Source organism: Pelophylax lessonae, assembly GCF_965119305.1.
Source record: "Pelophylax lessonae genome assembly, chromosome: 3".
Taxonomy (NCBI): Eukaryota; Metazoa; Chordata; class Amphibia; order Anura; family Ranidae; genus Pelophylax; species Pelophylax lessonae.
Window position 1 is genome coordinate 263,012,433 of NC_138770.1, and position 16,471 is coordinate 263,028,903.

At 37.0% G+C, this 16,471-nt stretch overlaps 1 protein-coding gene across 5 annotated transcripts in view; it reads right to left on the reverse strand.

Annotated features, from left to right (window-relative positions):
- MECOM (MDS1 and EVI1 complex locus) overlaps positions 1 to 16,471 on the reverse strand; it is a 759,445-nt gene that overhangs the window by 45,529 nt on the left and 697,445 nt on the right. The gene's annotated exons all lie outside the window — the stretch shown is intronic.

The following is a 16,471-nucleotide window of genomic DNA, read 5'->3' on the forward strand; positions in this document are numbered from 1 at the left end:
TGACATTCTGAAGCTTCCCTCCAACCACTTTGCATATTATTTTATATGTACTGTGATTCTGTACTTGCCAAAGATGCTGCAGAAATCTCCCTCCACTAAGTCCGGCTGCAGCCATTTTAACTGTGGGCAACTGAAGCTACTGACTGTTCACTTCCTGGATTTACACAGAGGCTCTCTGTCTAATATGACTCAACCCTTCTCCCTTGCTGGCAAACTCTCACGAGAGAGAGAGAGAGAGAGAGAGGGAGAGCTGTGCATGATATCATTAGCCTAGGCAAATTACCAGACAAGGTACATTTTACTATCCAAAGTTAAAACAACAAGGGTAGAAAATGTATTAGACAGAAAGATAAAAAAATGACTGAAGGTCTGCTTTAACTGTAGCAGAGAGCAGGTGGATCGTCAACCTGAGTCAGCTGTCTAAGGCTGGCCATTTATTATACAATTTTCTTATTCAATTTCCTTTAGATTTACCTTCAACTTTGTAGTGAAAGGAACCCGTCTGATTGCGTAGGACTTGAAAGTGTTTAGGTTAGATCTCATATTATATGGCTTTGGTAAATCTAAATAAAAAACTACAGAAGAAAATTGTATGATGTATGGCCAGGTAAATTCCAAGACTAAATGGACATAAACAAATATTTTAGAAGGTAAACAGATATTTTCTAAAGTACTTTCAGTAATTTTGGAAGTACTGAAGCCAGGGATCATCGTGATGTAGACATGACGATGTTGGCAATGGTAGCCTATATATTTTTCCTGGTACAAGATGCCTTTAAAATATGTCCAACAAAACACTCTGTGAGTGCTACTATGCAATCTCACAGTGGGGACACCCCTCAGGTGTAGTTAGCAAGTCTCACTGGAGGAGATTTACTAAACACAGTCCAATGAGAATCTGGTGCAGCCTTGCATTGTAACCAATCAGCTTCTAACTTCAGCTTGTTCAATTAGGCTTTGACAATAACACCTGGAAGCTGATTGGCTTATATGCAGAGTTGAACCAGATTTTACATGCTCCAGTTTTAGTAAATTCCCCCCCCCCCCCGCCATTGAATTTTCTTTACAACACCTCCAATCACAATTGAAGCTGTCACTTTCCCCTTAATAAACATGGCTTCTCATTTTAACTAACAATTTAAAGGCAGAATGTCAAATGTGGGGAATTCATTTTTATTACATTTCAGAATGCAATAACAGTGTTTAACATTAATTTACCCTTTTTTTTTATAGTGCATTTACATTTTCAGGACTTAACATATTTGATTTTTGTATTTTTACATTAACGCCACAGCTGCAGTTTGCAAACAAATCCAGTAGATGGCTCTAAAGGCCAGCTATGCCTTACACTTTCATACATAGCAAGATTTTTCTCAATATAGTAAAATAGATAATTGTAAGTTTGACTTTTCAAGTTGTACCTGAATTATTTGAATTAAGCTTTTTAGGGAGCAAACCTTACCACATCAAACAAGATTAAACTTATTATTGACAGATTTGTTAACTTACAATAGTTATATCATGCTGCTCCGCGTCTCTTTTTTTGTGCTGCCTGAATAGTTAGAGATCTACTTTTTTTTTATTTTCTGTTATTTGTTTTGGAATATTTGGTGGTTATCATAGGTAACTATTTTGGGTACCAAGAAGGCCCTATATGGTTATTAAATTATGTTGCTCTACAGTTTTGTTTTACCATGCTGGCTTCTGGTAAAAATACAGATCTATGAAGAAAGAAATAAAAACAATGCTTTTATTTGGTGGTTTGTATGTAGGTGTGTATATCTAAAAATTCTAATACAGGAAATAAACATAAATCAATTGTGCCTGATCCCTACATTTTTCATCAGATTCACTTTGTTCTCCCTTTCTACTGTGCTGTTGACATATTTAAAATTAAAGAATCAAATATGCACATAGATAACTGGAAGATTTTAATGCAGAAATTGGTCTTACATTCAAATATAGATTTTACCCTCTTAATCAGCAGTTGTAAATCAGTAGGTGCTAATTATAACAAATGTTATATTTATTCCTTGTCCCTAGCAACCAATCAGCTTTCAACTGACATTTCTGTAGTCAAGTATTTAAGATTAAACAGAGCCTCTCATTGGTTTATATGTATTCACTATTCAGTCATTATCCCCTAAATATATATTTACGCAACTCGTAAACATAGTTTGGGTTACTTTTAGTGCATATTTCTCTACGCATGATTACGTAGATGGTGAATATGTATAAAATTACCTCAAATACAGATAAGTGAAAAAAAAAGGCTTATGATTGCCCAATTCTCTTTTCTATTCTTCTATTTCCTCCTGTTAACCTTAAAACGGTTACACTTCTTTTAAAATGTGATATAAATGCCACATCTGAGGAAAGATAATAATGTTTTATATTAGATTGAATTAATGTGGAAATCACTTGTAAATTTTAAATAGATGTACTATTGGGAGTAGGTCCTGTCAAACTTGCTGTATACTATTTTTTGTCCTTTAAACAGGGAACACCATAATTTCCTAGTTCTGGGTCCCCTGATAATATTCTCTGCTTTAGCATTCTCTTTCTCAAAATGCATTGCAAATCAGGTCCAGACATGCATTTTCTGAAGGTGAGCATGGCAATAGGCTCCACATGCTTCTTATGAAGGGTTTCCTTCAAATCAGTCAAAAATTCTGCGCTTACACTGAATTAAAAGTGAAGCTGTGGGAAAAGCCAACACTTTACATAAAAAGCTTTAGCACAGATCTAACAACATTCTGTTTGATCCCCGCAGCACCTATACTTATACTCATAGGCCTACGCAGGGGGTGTGCCGGGTGTGCCTTGGCACACCCCAATCACCCCTTGCAGTTCAGATTCCCTGTGCTAATATTTCACCAAAGCCCCCCAAAGAAAATTTTAAAAACATAGAATAATAAAAATAAAGAGCTACTGACACCATACACTGCCCTACTGACACCAAACTCTACCCTACTGACAAGTCCACTGCTCTACTGACACCATCCAGTGCCCTATTGACACCAAACTCTACCCTACTGACAAGTCCACTGCTCTACTGACACCATCCACTGCCCTACTGACACCAAACTCTACCCTACTGACAAGTCCACTGCTCTACTGACACCATCCACTGCCCTACTGACACCAAACTCTACCCTACTGACAAGTCCACTGCTCTACTGACACCATCCACTGCCCTACTGACACCAAACTCTACCCTACTGACAAGTCCACTTCTCTACTGACACTATCCACTGCCTTCTTAACATTGTCCGTATTTTAATACATTTGGGGTGCACACCCTAATGCAATAGGCTGCACATACCTATGCTTATACTGACTTTTTTTAAAATCAGTATTTGCATAGGTATAGGCATGCCCCCATGTAAAAATACCTGCTCTGCCAATAGGTTGCTTAGATTGTGAGAATGGGGCAAAGGTGGGAGGAACGTTATCTCCCACTACATGGAAGTGAATGTACTATGGAACTAATTCAGGCTGAGCTGAGAAGTTAGAATAAAAGCTATGCTTTACCAGCCTATGCTGCCAGCTCTCTTTTAGGATGTTTGATCATAGATGTAACTGTTTCCACAGGTTTTCTTTTGTACTGTTTTCTAGCATTAATCAGAGCCCTGACAGAACCAGCATAAACATATTACTTTATTCAGTTACTGAATCAGTTCACGTCCAAGTGTTCTTTTCCCAGGTGATAGGCTTCCTTCAACAGACATCAGCAGAAAAATGATACAGCATTATCATAAAACTGCCTGGCACACCTTCTATGTTACCAGGTGATAAATGCAAAAATAAACAGCTATTGATCCATCATTTGTTCTACATTATACAATTTTCACAAGTAACACACAACTTTTATTTATTTTATTTTATTTGCAAACTCTTCTGATCAAAGTTCACCTCTGTTTTGTTTCATATCTGTCTTGTTCATGTCCACAGGCATCAAGCTGTGGACACCTTCTAGACAGATTATGTCAGACATCAAACTTCTGACTATGAGTTATGTGTATTTCATATAGCATACTGTTTACAAAGGATCACAGCCTAAGAGAATATTTTATTCTAACATACTATATAGCAAAAGCTTTGTGGACAACCGGCAATACACTTATATGGGCTTACTGGACATCCCAATCAAAAACCATGGCCATTAATATGGAGCTGCTCCCCCTACCCCCTACTGCAGCTGAAACAGCCCCCATGCTTCTTGGAGAGCTTTCCACAAGATTTTAGAGTGTCTCTGTGGGAATTTGTGACCATTCTGCTATTAATCAGCATTCAAATTCATCCCAAAGGTGTTAAGCAGGGTTGCGGTCAGGGCTATTTGTAGGCCACTAGAGTTCCTCGACACCGAAGTCTTCAAACTATGTCTTTATGGACCTGACTTTGTGCCCAAAGGCACAGTTACGGTGGAACAGAAAATGGCTTTACCCAAACTGCGACCACAAGGTTGGAAGTGCACAATCCTCTAAAAAAGGGGTGCTCGACATGTGGCCCTCAGCGCCCTTTGATGTGGCCCTCAACCTCAATTCAGGGAGGCATAGTTCTATTATATCCTGAAATTGCACAACACGCACGAGATATAATAGACGTCTATGGCAAAGCACAGCTAACTCACAGCAGATCAGTGTGAAAGCAAGCAGCCTTATAGGGGGCTCAGGACAGTAAGGGCTCCTTTACATTTGCGGTGTGGGGGGACAATAAAACCCTATATTTGAGACGTGTTTTTAGGACACACCCCAACCACTGGTGTAGTGTCAGGGGTCGCAACGGTGACCCGAACCATGTTCCAGGGGGCTCATGCAGACTCCCCGCACATTCCAGCTTCTCCTCATCAAATGCCTCCTATATTAAGTGGTTGCAGGAATAACATGTTCATTATGCTATGCAAAATAAAAAATACAAAATTTGGAGCCATTTCATTAAATTGTGGCCTGCGAATGGTTACCAGATCACTTAAGTGACCCTCGCTCTTCAAAAGGTTGAGCACCCCTGATGTTAACCATCTTTGTATGATTTAGCATTAACAGTACCTTTCACTGGAAACACCTATAATCAATTTGGAGGTGTGTTCACATATTTTTGGCCATATATTGTAGATGTGATGGTCAGGCATCAAAAACCGTTTGCCCATAATATGTATAGTGGTTTTGGTATGTTGAGAGAGGTTTACACAGCCTGTGAAAACTGTTGTTGGCCATCAGCAGAGAAAAGTAGGACTCAAGCAATGTTTTCTAACCAACAGAACCTCTCGAAAATACAACACAAGTCTTTCCAGGAGCTCTTCTGTGACTGATTAAGCCTCATAAACAGGGAAATTGTTCCTGTTCCAAAATTCTTCAAAACATACAACATTCCCATGTTAATGGACATCATTTCTTTTTATAGCATTGAAAAAGATGTTTTGTGCTATATATAGTATACAAATTTTAAAAACGATATATGCCTGGAGTTTGCATGTTTTCACTGTGCCTGCATGGGTTTCCTCTGGCTAGTCCGGTTTCCACCCACAGTCCAAAGACATACTGGTAGGTTCCTGTCTAAATTGGCCCTAGTATATTACTGTATGCATGAATGTGAGTTAGGGGCCTTAGATTGTAAGCTCCTTGAGGGCAAGGACTGATATGAATGTACAATATATATGTTCAAAGCACTGCATAATTTGACAGCGAAATACAAGTACCTGTAATAAAAAATAAAATAAAAAATAGAAGATATGCAGGCTTTTTAAGAAAAATAAGGTACAAAGCCCAAATTCAAAGTGCAGAAAGCCAAAGTCATCCAACAAAACCAAGCATATTTCATTTTCTTGAAGTCAGTTCACTAGAATATTTAGTTTGTTTAGGGTCAGCACACTACCCAGTTCTGCCATATTACCTGTTTGCTTTTTGCTATGTTTACAAGGTTAAAATTTTACATTTGAAAAAAAAATCATGTACCAGTTACATTGTTACAGACTTGTGCTAAAAGGATGAGTACTTTCATGTGAAGAAAACATTTAAATAGATGAAGAAGGTTCACACTGGAAGCGTACTTCCCTTTTAGGAACAATGAACTTCTCTCAACACTTAGCATCACCTCTTTTGGCAGCTTTCACAGGTTCAGCTTATTGGCTTCCTTTCCAGCAGCATGTTGACATTTGAATTGTGACATATTAGAACTTTGCATTGGCTTCTCGGAAACAGGCAGGTTCAGAAGACAATACTCCCCAAGACAGTTCAATTTTGCAATACTCCCTTTTCCCTAAACATGATCATTGCTGTATACTGCTATTAAGGAATATCTTTGCCTCCTCTACAAACTTTGAAGGAGAATAGTACAAAAAAATATATAAGGCTCTTGTATTACACTGTATGTTGGAGGGGATTGTGAAAGTGGTGTGTTCTGTAACTAAATAGGCCAAAACTTCAAGAAACATTATACACATAAATAAAACATTACAGATCTATATGGGCGCTCCATTTTAAAGATGAACACCAGCCTTAGTCTTGCACAGTTGTACATACTCCTGTACTGAGTTTACACTATGAACTTCTCACAGTGTGCATTAGAGGTTGTAGTGATTCAGATAGAGTCCACCTCATTTCCTGGCTGTTGAAGATCCAGCATCATCTAGTGCTTCTCCAGCCTTATTGTCCCTAGCCCACCCCTTTTATTTATTGGATCTCACTTCTGGACACTGTGCATCACATGTTCACACTACCTAATGAGGTCTGCATGCAAAAGTAGCCTACCTAAGAAAACTCTCTACTTCAGATTGACATTCATTCATGAATACATTTTGACATTTGCATAACTTCTCCCAAGAGAAGGCTCCGGCTGCTGCATCTTCTGTGGGGAGAGAGAAAGAGACCAGCGCTACTACAGATGGGCCCAGCGCTGGATTGAAATAGGAATAAGGTAAGTATAAGGGAGGTGAAGGGTGATACTTCTACTGGAACATGTTTTACCTTAATGCAAGGAATGCATTTAGGTAAAAAGTGTTCTACCTTTAAGACCACTTTAAAAGTTGTCAAAAGTGGGCAGAACTATCATAGTGGGCAATGGGAAATGAGAGATCTAATATTCTTACAGTAATACTGAGACCCCCTGCAATCTTCTCCCTGTCTCATAATCAGGAAATAATGATTTGCTTTACAGTTATCCTTCAATATTCTCTGAAGTGCTCTCTTCATAACCTCTTTACTTCATAATCATTTCAATTTGTAACTATTTAAATATTTATTGGCAGGTGCGGGCCAAGGGCACGTCAACAGCTCCCGCCTCTGTGTAGTTTCCACTGTAGAATCATAGAGTAGAATTGTTCCTGGTGGATTGTGATTCTCTGAATCTGGTTTTCAGATCAATTTGCGTGCCAAATATTGATCCTTGACTTCTGATAATAGTAACTTTAAATCAAAACATCTATACTGTCTCAGTGTATTCTGCCCCCCCCCCCCCCATGAGTCTCTCTTATACACCAACACTCACACAATAGCTTTCTATGGTGTGCAAAATTCCAAAGATTATTTTCATTGTTTATTGAACTTTGCTATTTGCCATACTTAAAGTATATATAAACCCTAACTATAAACTTTTCTTATTTGTTCCATTTTAGTCTATTAATATTGTTGTAAAAGGGTAAGGATTTTTACCTTAATACATTCTCTGAATTAAGAAAAAAACTCTTCTGTGCTGCAGGATCCCCCCCCCCCCCAGCCCTACCTTATAATTACCTGTGCTCAATCTTGATTCAGTGCTGTGTCAGAGAGCAGCGGCTCTCTCCTCTCTTTCCCTCCTCACAGGGCAGATTGATAGCAATGGGAGCCAATGGCGACATGGGAGTCAATCAAATTCCGTGACAAGGGAGCCAAGGATGAGGCTGAGCAATGCTGTCTATATCTATGGACACAGGAAACGTGGCTCAGAATCAAACCTGCAGGCGTGCCACGATAAGAAGAGGCTTCCTATGATGAAACACCAAGAAGAGGAGGAGCAAGGAGAGCTGATGGGGGAACCAGAGAGGAGGAGGATCAGGGCCACTCTGCGCAAAAAAATTGCTCAGAGCAAGTAAGTATAGACCAGTGGTGGCAAACCTTGGCACCTTAGATGTTTTGGAACTACATTTCCCATGATGCTCATCTACACTGCAGAGTTCATGAGCATCATGGGAAATGTAGTTCCAAAACATCTGGAGTGCCAAGGTTCGCCATCACTGGTATAGATGTTTGTTATTAAAAAAAAAAAGTTTATGATCACTTTTATTATACTATTAAATAGTTTTGCTATATCTGTTTTATAAGAGCAAAACATAACTGTTGAATTTGCCAAACATTTGGTGAGCCGATAACTTCCTGTGCCCTCTGTTTGTATACAAGGAGGAGTTATGTAGGCAAGGAGGGGGGAGGGATGCATCAGAATTGAAGTAGGCAGAGCTGACAACACATTTGGAATTCGGAGCCAATGTGCCAACACTGTGTTGTCATGTCAAAGAGGAATTATTATTAATATTACTATTATTATTATTATTATTAATAATAATATTATCATCATTATTTAGGATTCATATAGCGCCAACAGTGTGTGCAGCACTTTACAACGTGAGGGCAGACAGTACAGTTACAATACAATTCAATAGAGGAGGAATCGGAGGGCCCTGCTCGATAGAGCTTACAATCTAGGAGGGAGGGTCAAGTGATATAAAAGGTATTAACTGTGGGGGATGATCTGATGGAGAAAAAAAAGGTACATTTGTTGGGTAGGGGCAGAAAAGGCTTCTCTGAAGAGAAAAGTTTTCAGGGATCGTCTAAAAGTCAACTGAGTTGGAGATAGTCGGACAGATTGAGGTAGGGAGTTTCAGAGGATGATAGGAATGTAAGAGCATGCTATTTCTGGCACACCAATAGTTATTGTTCTGTATTTGTAGCATGTGGGAAAAAAAAGATAAAACATGGGGAAATGTGCATTGATTGCAGAGATATGTGAATGATGTGTTATATTTATCTGTGGTGTCTTTTATATATATTTTTTCTGGTCATGGACTTACTCTTCTTCACTTTGTTTAATAAATTAAGATAAGCATGATTGATCTTTAATTATAATTAATGCATATTTCAGAAAACATAATACATAGTTCAATATAGCAAAAGTTGGCATATACTAAAAAAGTTTAGGTGAATAGGAAAGGAAAATTCAATCAAAAAGAGAAAAGCAAATACATCATGCTGGCACATTTCTTCCATTTAGGAGCCTCAAGATGCTGCTAAAAGTCAAATATCATACAGAATAGCAGACCACTGTCTTGATGTAGTGATCTGTTTTCATTCCAAACCAAATTCTGAATCTGTCATTGTTTTAATAAAAAAAGGATTTTTCTATTTATGCCTAATGTCATTTTTATGAAATGAAGTAATTGTATTGCATGTTCTAAAGCAAATCTGAAATATACAAAATGTACTTTGTTGGTTTCTCTGTAAAAAACATGTTCACCATAAAACTTTGTCAAATGATACCAACAAATAATTGAATTAATATTATTCGTACTGTGTTTATTCTAGTCTATCATTTATATTTGTAAAATATATTTGATGAGTAATCATTTATTTTGGGTGGAATACAATCTATTCCTTTCTTACTATTGCTCGGGCTCATGTAAACGTTGGGAGGGGCTTTGACAACCGCTAACGAGTTTAGTATGAGCAGTAAAGTGGTTCTCCTGCCTGACAGCTATAGTAGGCCATGGATAACATTTTAATTAAAGTTGAACACAAATTGTTTAGGGCTAACTTTTGAAGTGTTTTTGCCATGCATGAAGGAAACTTTCAGTGTGGATTAAAACAATGTAAAAATCACAATAACTTTTAGAGTTCAAGACTCCATTGCATAGCAATCAGCAGTTGAACTCAAAGGTTTTAAAAAAAATATAAAGATGTTTTTTTTTTTTTTTTTCAGGGTTTCAGTGCCTGCAGAAAACACGTTTTACGTTTCCATTAAATGCTGTTGTCAGAGATTTGGGCACCTTTGGTTTGAATTTCCAAGTCTTACAAGGAGCAGCTTATTAGTTGTGTAGTAGCTGCATGGAGTGCATTAACTCAACACTATCAGGTATTCAACATGGCAGATCCCAGCTTAAATGTATTAATTGTAGCATTCATTCAGATTTGGTGTACTCAGCACGACTTTTTACTTTGTCTAATTAGTAAACCTTTGCATATCCAAGAATTCCATTCTAAACAAATATCTGACTTTATAGCAGAGAGCTGCATTCTCTATGTAGATTTATTTATTATGGTTGTGCACACAGTAAATTTAGCAATAAATTGCCATAATAGCCTGGATATTAATAAAGTACAAGCTTGCTACTGCAAATAATTATTTAACGCCCACATGTCAAACTGATTAAATGAAAGCATGGTATTAATGAATATAAAAACAAAGGTCATTGAAACAATTCATAGTTGTAATTCTAACTCTGTTATGAATCCATTAGGAATCCTTAGGAATCTGTGATTGTCAGATATTCCTATAACAATAAAATACTTTAAATATGCATAGAGTGGCACTGTCTGCATGAATGCAGCCAGTTAGTAGACCCAGACATATCAAAGGTTCATAAAAGACCTACACTTTGATATAATCATATATTTTGAAGCATTCAGTTTGTAGTTCCAAATCTTTAGGGCTTGTCCTTACAAACAGGACAATGCAAAAGAAGAATTCATTACCTTTCTGCATGGTATGCCAAAACGAAATTTTACACTACGCCTGCAATCAAAAACCTGACACATACCCAAAACAACATCAATACCTAAACATTGAAAGGCACGGTTTACATCTCCAGTCCAACTACCGCCAAGAAATAAAAAAAGCAGTTGAACTATTTTTCTTTCCAAACACGTACTATTTATTCAAGACTAGAGCAAACAGATTTCCAGTGGCATCTTCTTTAATCCGGTGCATTTGATAAGATGGTCTGCCCTGAATCCATTTTACACTTTACAATTAAAACATTAAAAATAAGAGCAATGGCACTTGGTGACATGTGAAGCTGTTGGCGCCCCAGTGATGTCATAGTCAACTCTCTAAAATAGGAGGGACTTTTTACATGCCGCTGTAATGTTTGTCAGGTTTCACTTTTAATTTGCCAGCCAGTTTGCTAGAGGAAGAAAGGCACTTTTCTGAGACATAAATTAAGTGCTGTTCTACCAAAAGGCCAGCGAAAGAAGAGCAAAAGTGTTTAAAAAAGCAGCAGTACATGAGTGCTGAACTTCATGCACCATAAATTATGTTCACATAAATACGTTTTTATGCAGCCAGTCGCTGCCCTGTTACACGGGCCTTTATTTATTATTTGACGTGGATAAAATAACCTCTTCACTGCCAATAGGAACTATGGCAGACGTTTCTGTCAGTGGCTTGTTTGAGGAAGCAACAACTTCACATTTCTTTTTTTTTTTTAAATGCGTATATAGTTATTTTGAAGGCTTTCCAAAACATACTAGCCTAAATTTACCGCCTTAAAAAATTTACACTTGAACCTATCAGATTAAATCCCACACAGGCACCAAAGTAGACACCATCAATTATGGTCCACGCTAGCTGGGCCAGAATGATTAACTTTTGAACTTGGTGAGGCGGACTGTGATGTGCAGTGTTATATGTTCACTGTCTGGTCATACACAGATCATTTCGTTTTGGATTAATAGACTCCATTGCCATTACTAAAAATGACAGCGGTGTGAGTTATGAATGACCTTTGACCTATTCAGGAAGTTGTAATAATTGAACTAATAAAGGAAAACGTTCCTTTCAGTGTTGCACCAACAAATTTCCAGGCTGCAGCCAGAAGTTTTCTTTGAAGCGAAATGTTGATTTTTGACATGCTTGAGTGCAAAGTATTGCATGCTCCCTGTACAATACAGCTTTATTTATGGGCCATAAAACAAGGCCGGGTATAAGTGCAATGTAAAGCAACCTTAAAGGACAAGCAGGAATGATCGTACTGACTGTGGCACTCTATAGGACACGACAGGCTTTGGAACAAAACTCACATCCCAGTGCTTCACAGCAGGATTTTATCTGTCCCAAGATACATGAAAATATGCGCTTGTGTTTGTCTTTTTTACCCTACAACGGCATCCAAGATTCCTGTTGTGAAACAGATGACCATTAAGCTTCAGCAATTCTATACTATATAAAAATAGCTGCATTCTCCAGCAGAGTGTGGGCTGCTATGAAATCTTCAGCTTTCACTAGTGAAATGGTCATGTACTTGTGCAAGCATTGAGACCACACTGCTACAAATACTAAGGAATAAGTTGCTACCTTAAATAAAAAAAATTAAAATGAGCTTCCTTCCCTTTAACTTTATAGAAAACTGAAATAATTTAACAAACTAGTAATTTACTAAATGAACAATTTTTGGTCTGCTGTGCTCACTGAAAACACCTAATCATGCTAAGAGGGCAAGATAAAAATGTATATATGATTAGGTGCTTTAAAGTTTACCGGCAGAGTTAAAATCATTTCCTAGTAAAGCACCTTCTCAGCCATCCATTTTTTTTTACTGTTTTATTTTCTTGTCTTTAGCTGGTCATACATTATACAATTTTCTCGTTCAAATTTCCATTAAATTTACCTTCAGCTATGTAGTGCAAGGGCCTGCCTGATTGCATACAAATTGAAAGTGTTTAGATTTGACCTCATAGTTATAGTTTTGGTAAATCTAAACTGTACAAGAAAATTGTGTAAGGTATGGCCAGCCTTCCATGTTCAATTTTCTTGTACAATTTTCTGTTAGATTTACTACAGACCACATAACATGAGGTCAAAGCTAAACAACACTTTCACTTGTATAGGTAGGCCTTTGAACTACATAGTTGAAGGTAAATTTCAAGAAAATTGTACAGAAAGTGTTTATTGTATGGCCAGCCTTAGACTTGTTCCTATTAATAAAATTAAATTAATAAAAAAGGAGAAAAATGTCAGCCTACATAAAATTTATAATAAACGAAAATTAAATGTTAACACACATTGCTAGCCATGTGCTGTTAACGCCTGCAAGCTATCTTCAAAAACAAAAGCCATTCAAAATGTTTTTTTTAAAGATAGTTAACAAATATTTAAGGCTGATCTACAAAACGTATGTACGCTTCATACCAAATACCCCAGACAAGTTAAATAATAATTGCTTATCCTGGTTTGTCTTCGACTTACACACAGATTAAAAAGGTGGTTTAAATGTACAATTCTAATAAACAACAAGGTTGGTTTAAAATTCCTTTGCACGTTCTCAAACAGCTTTTGTCTTTTAGAAATGTCTTAGAATGGTATAAAAAAAATTTAGCAATTGATATTTTTTTCACTCTAAATAGTGTATTTTGTATTCTTTTAGACGATTAGCGCAAGTCTAGAAGGCTCATGAACAATTAAATATGAGTACAGGACATTTTCATTATGTGCTGCTTGGGTCTGATTCTTTCAGACACTGATTTATTGTATCTGTATTGCTCTCTAGGTAATCGTTACAGTTTTAAAGAGTGGATGGTGAGATCTAAGCAAAACAATAGAACGCAGGTCACCTTCGTGTTAACAACACAGGAATGCAGGGGTTAAAAGTGGGGACCTGAAAGGTGCCAGCATCACCTCATTCACATGAGGCTTCTGTGGAAACATGCAACATTCTCACCTGTGCCGAAAGCAGAGTAACCTTCAAAATCAATCCTTCCAAACAGTCGAAAAAGCATAGTCACACATGGTGCGACTGCAGGATGGGTGTTTTATGCCAAACTGTGATTGAGTTTACAAATTAAGGATATCAAGAATACCACAGTGAATATGATACACCACATTTTTTTCTAGGACCAGTGTTTTAATCCAAAGCTCCAGAGGAGTGGTTTGAGGGAATTTTAATTATTTTCCCAGAACAATAATTAAAATGCAAATAAGCAAGACAAAGAGGCCTGCGATCTACATAGGGAAGTCAGCATGTGTTTCTGAATATAAAGTTTTTAGTACAAAACAAAACTCAAGAAACACTACAAAAAAAAAGATACGCTGGGAAGTAATGATGTCACTTTAATTCATATTTATGAAACACAATAATCTCTAAAGTGGACATGCTTAATGAGATTTATAATAGCATGGAATTGAAAGAAATCATACATAACAGCAGTTGAGAGCCTTTTTCTTTATAGACACACTGAGCATAATTGTGCTAGCTTGACAAAAAGACACCGCAGGGGTTAAGGTCAAATATTTCAAAGATAGATGAAACAGGATGCTCATGTATTGTAAAGACATGAACAGCTTTGTCCTGAGACAATCTAGATTACTGGTTTCCTGATAGCAGAAATGATTTTATGCTATACTTCCAGAGATTCCAATTTTCTAAAGTTTCTGGGAAAAACCAAGCCACCTGTGCATTTATAGAATAGACTCAAGAAGTTTAATGGGTTTACTCTGTATAGCAATCTGACGCCCCTGCCTACGTATGCATCATCAGAAATATTTTACCTGTTCATGTCTACATAACAGAACTAAAGCTGGATACACACTATACAACTTTTGTTGTTAGATTTCCTTTAGATTTACCTTCAACTATGTAGTACAAGGGCCTGCCTGATTGCATACAAATTTAAAGTTTTTAGATTTGACCTCATATTATATGGTTTTGTTAAATCTAAAGGAAAAAATCTAAAGACAATTATATAGTGTTGGGCCAATTAGAAGGATCTGTTATGAACCCAAGAACATGCAGTTGTTCATTCATTAGATAAAGCAATTTGTTTTGTCTGTCAATGTATAGATTAGGCATCACAGTATATTCCTATTTAGTACAACATAAAGAATTCACTCTGGGTGCAGCCATGTTGAATAATAATCATCCAACTCAAGGCAATGCTGAGAGCTTCTTAAAAGATTTCTACAAAAGGGTCCCAGTTTTAAATAAAAGGCATCAAAGCCTTGCTTTTCCACTGCCTACTACTTGGCAATGGTAGAATAGATTTAAAAATTAAAAGCAATAGCGACTGTCTGTTTTACAAAGCTGCGATCGAGCCTCACGCAACCGAATCAATTTAAAACAAGTAGCGCATTATAAATTTAAAAATGGCTGAAACAGCCTCTATAGAATCACTCTTTATTTCAAACATTTCCCATTCTAAAATATAATAAACTGAACACCTTGTGATGGCGTACATTTAAATAGTATGGCTATTTTTGTTCAAGCAGCTATCTTCAATTGAAATCATATGTGAATACAAATTGGCCTCCAAAAATGGCCAACTAAAAATAATTATCATGCATAAATGGTGAAGAGTTTAACACTCTGATGTTATAACAACCTGTGGCCACAATTTTACAAGCATATTTGGCATGGGATCATGTTAGAAGACAAATTACTGCAGTTAATGTGGAGCTCTCAGACACTATGCAATCATTAGGGCCAGAATATTAAGTCATGTATACACTGGGATATACTGTTCAATTAACAGTTTAGGTCAAATGGTACAAGTCAAGATTTTGTTGAAAGCGTTGCTTCAAAATAAATAGCACCATTAACAGTTTTGTTTGTTGAATGGGCTGCATGACATCACTCGGCCTCGTTTTATGAAGAAATAAAGCAAAAGAAAAAGCACTAAAAATATCACATCTGCTCTCAGAACTGTAATCCTATAAAAACATTATTTTCAATTATGAAACAATAAATTTGATGTGAATATTGTTATGTGACTTGTGATTGATTAAACAGTGTTATTAGGGGAATAGGAGTTCATAATTATTCCTTTCAAAGTAGAGATGAGTGATTTGAAGGGTTAAATCACAACAGTTTGAATGGTGAATGTGATTGCGGGTGTGACTAGGGGCTTTTTGTTTCTATGGAATCTTTAGCTGGGAGAAAGAAAAAAAAAAAAGTTTTGGGTGTATGCATGTTAATCTCATACCTTCAGCTGTCCTTCAGTCGAGCTTGTACCTATAACTGTAGGTTCAGCATGAGAACTCAGTTATTTGCAGTAAGCCTATTCTTTTTCAGGTGAAGTGTAATGTTTGCTTGGGAGTTTCACAGGTGAGTTCAAGTAATTAGTGGTTAACAATTACTGCTGATCAAGTGTCTCCCATGTATGGGGTGATATTGAATAATCTCTTGCACAATAAGGGTGTTCATTATGTGATGAGTACTGCTTATTCACCAGTTGGCAGATCTTAGTCTTCATGGAGAAGAATAAAAGGTCTTGAAGAACCTCTTGAGAGAGCCCTTTTATCCTGCTCCTAAGAGCAGCTTTCTCAGACCTCAACAGGACCAGGCCAGACTGATTTAACCTCTCCACTCCTGGAGAAGACAACAGCAGGGCATCTCAACAATAACTAACACCCACTGTGAAAAAAAAAGATCTAAAAAAAAGTTACTAAATAGTGTAAGTTCTGCTCTAGCCCCGAAGACTTCTTTCCTTTCAGTGGCCAATCACGTTTAGAGGAT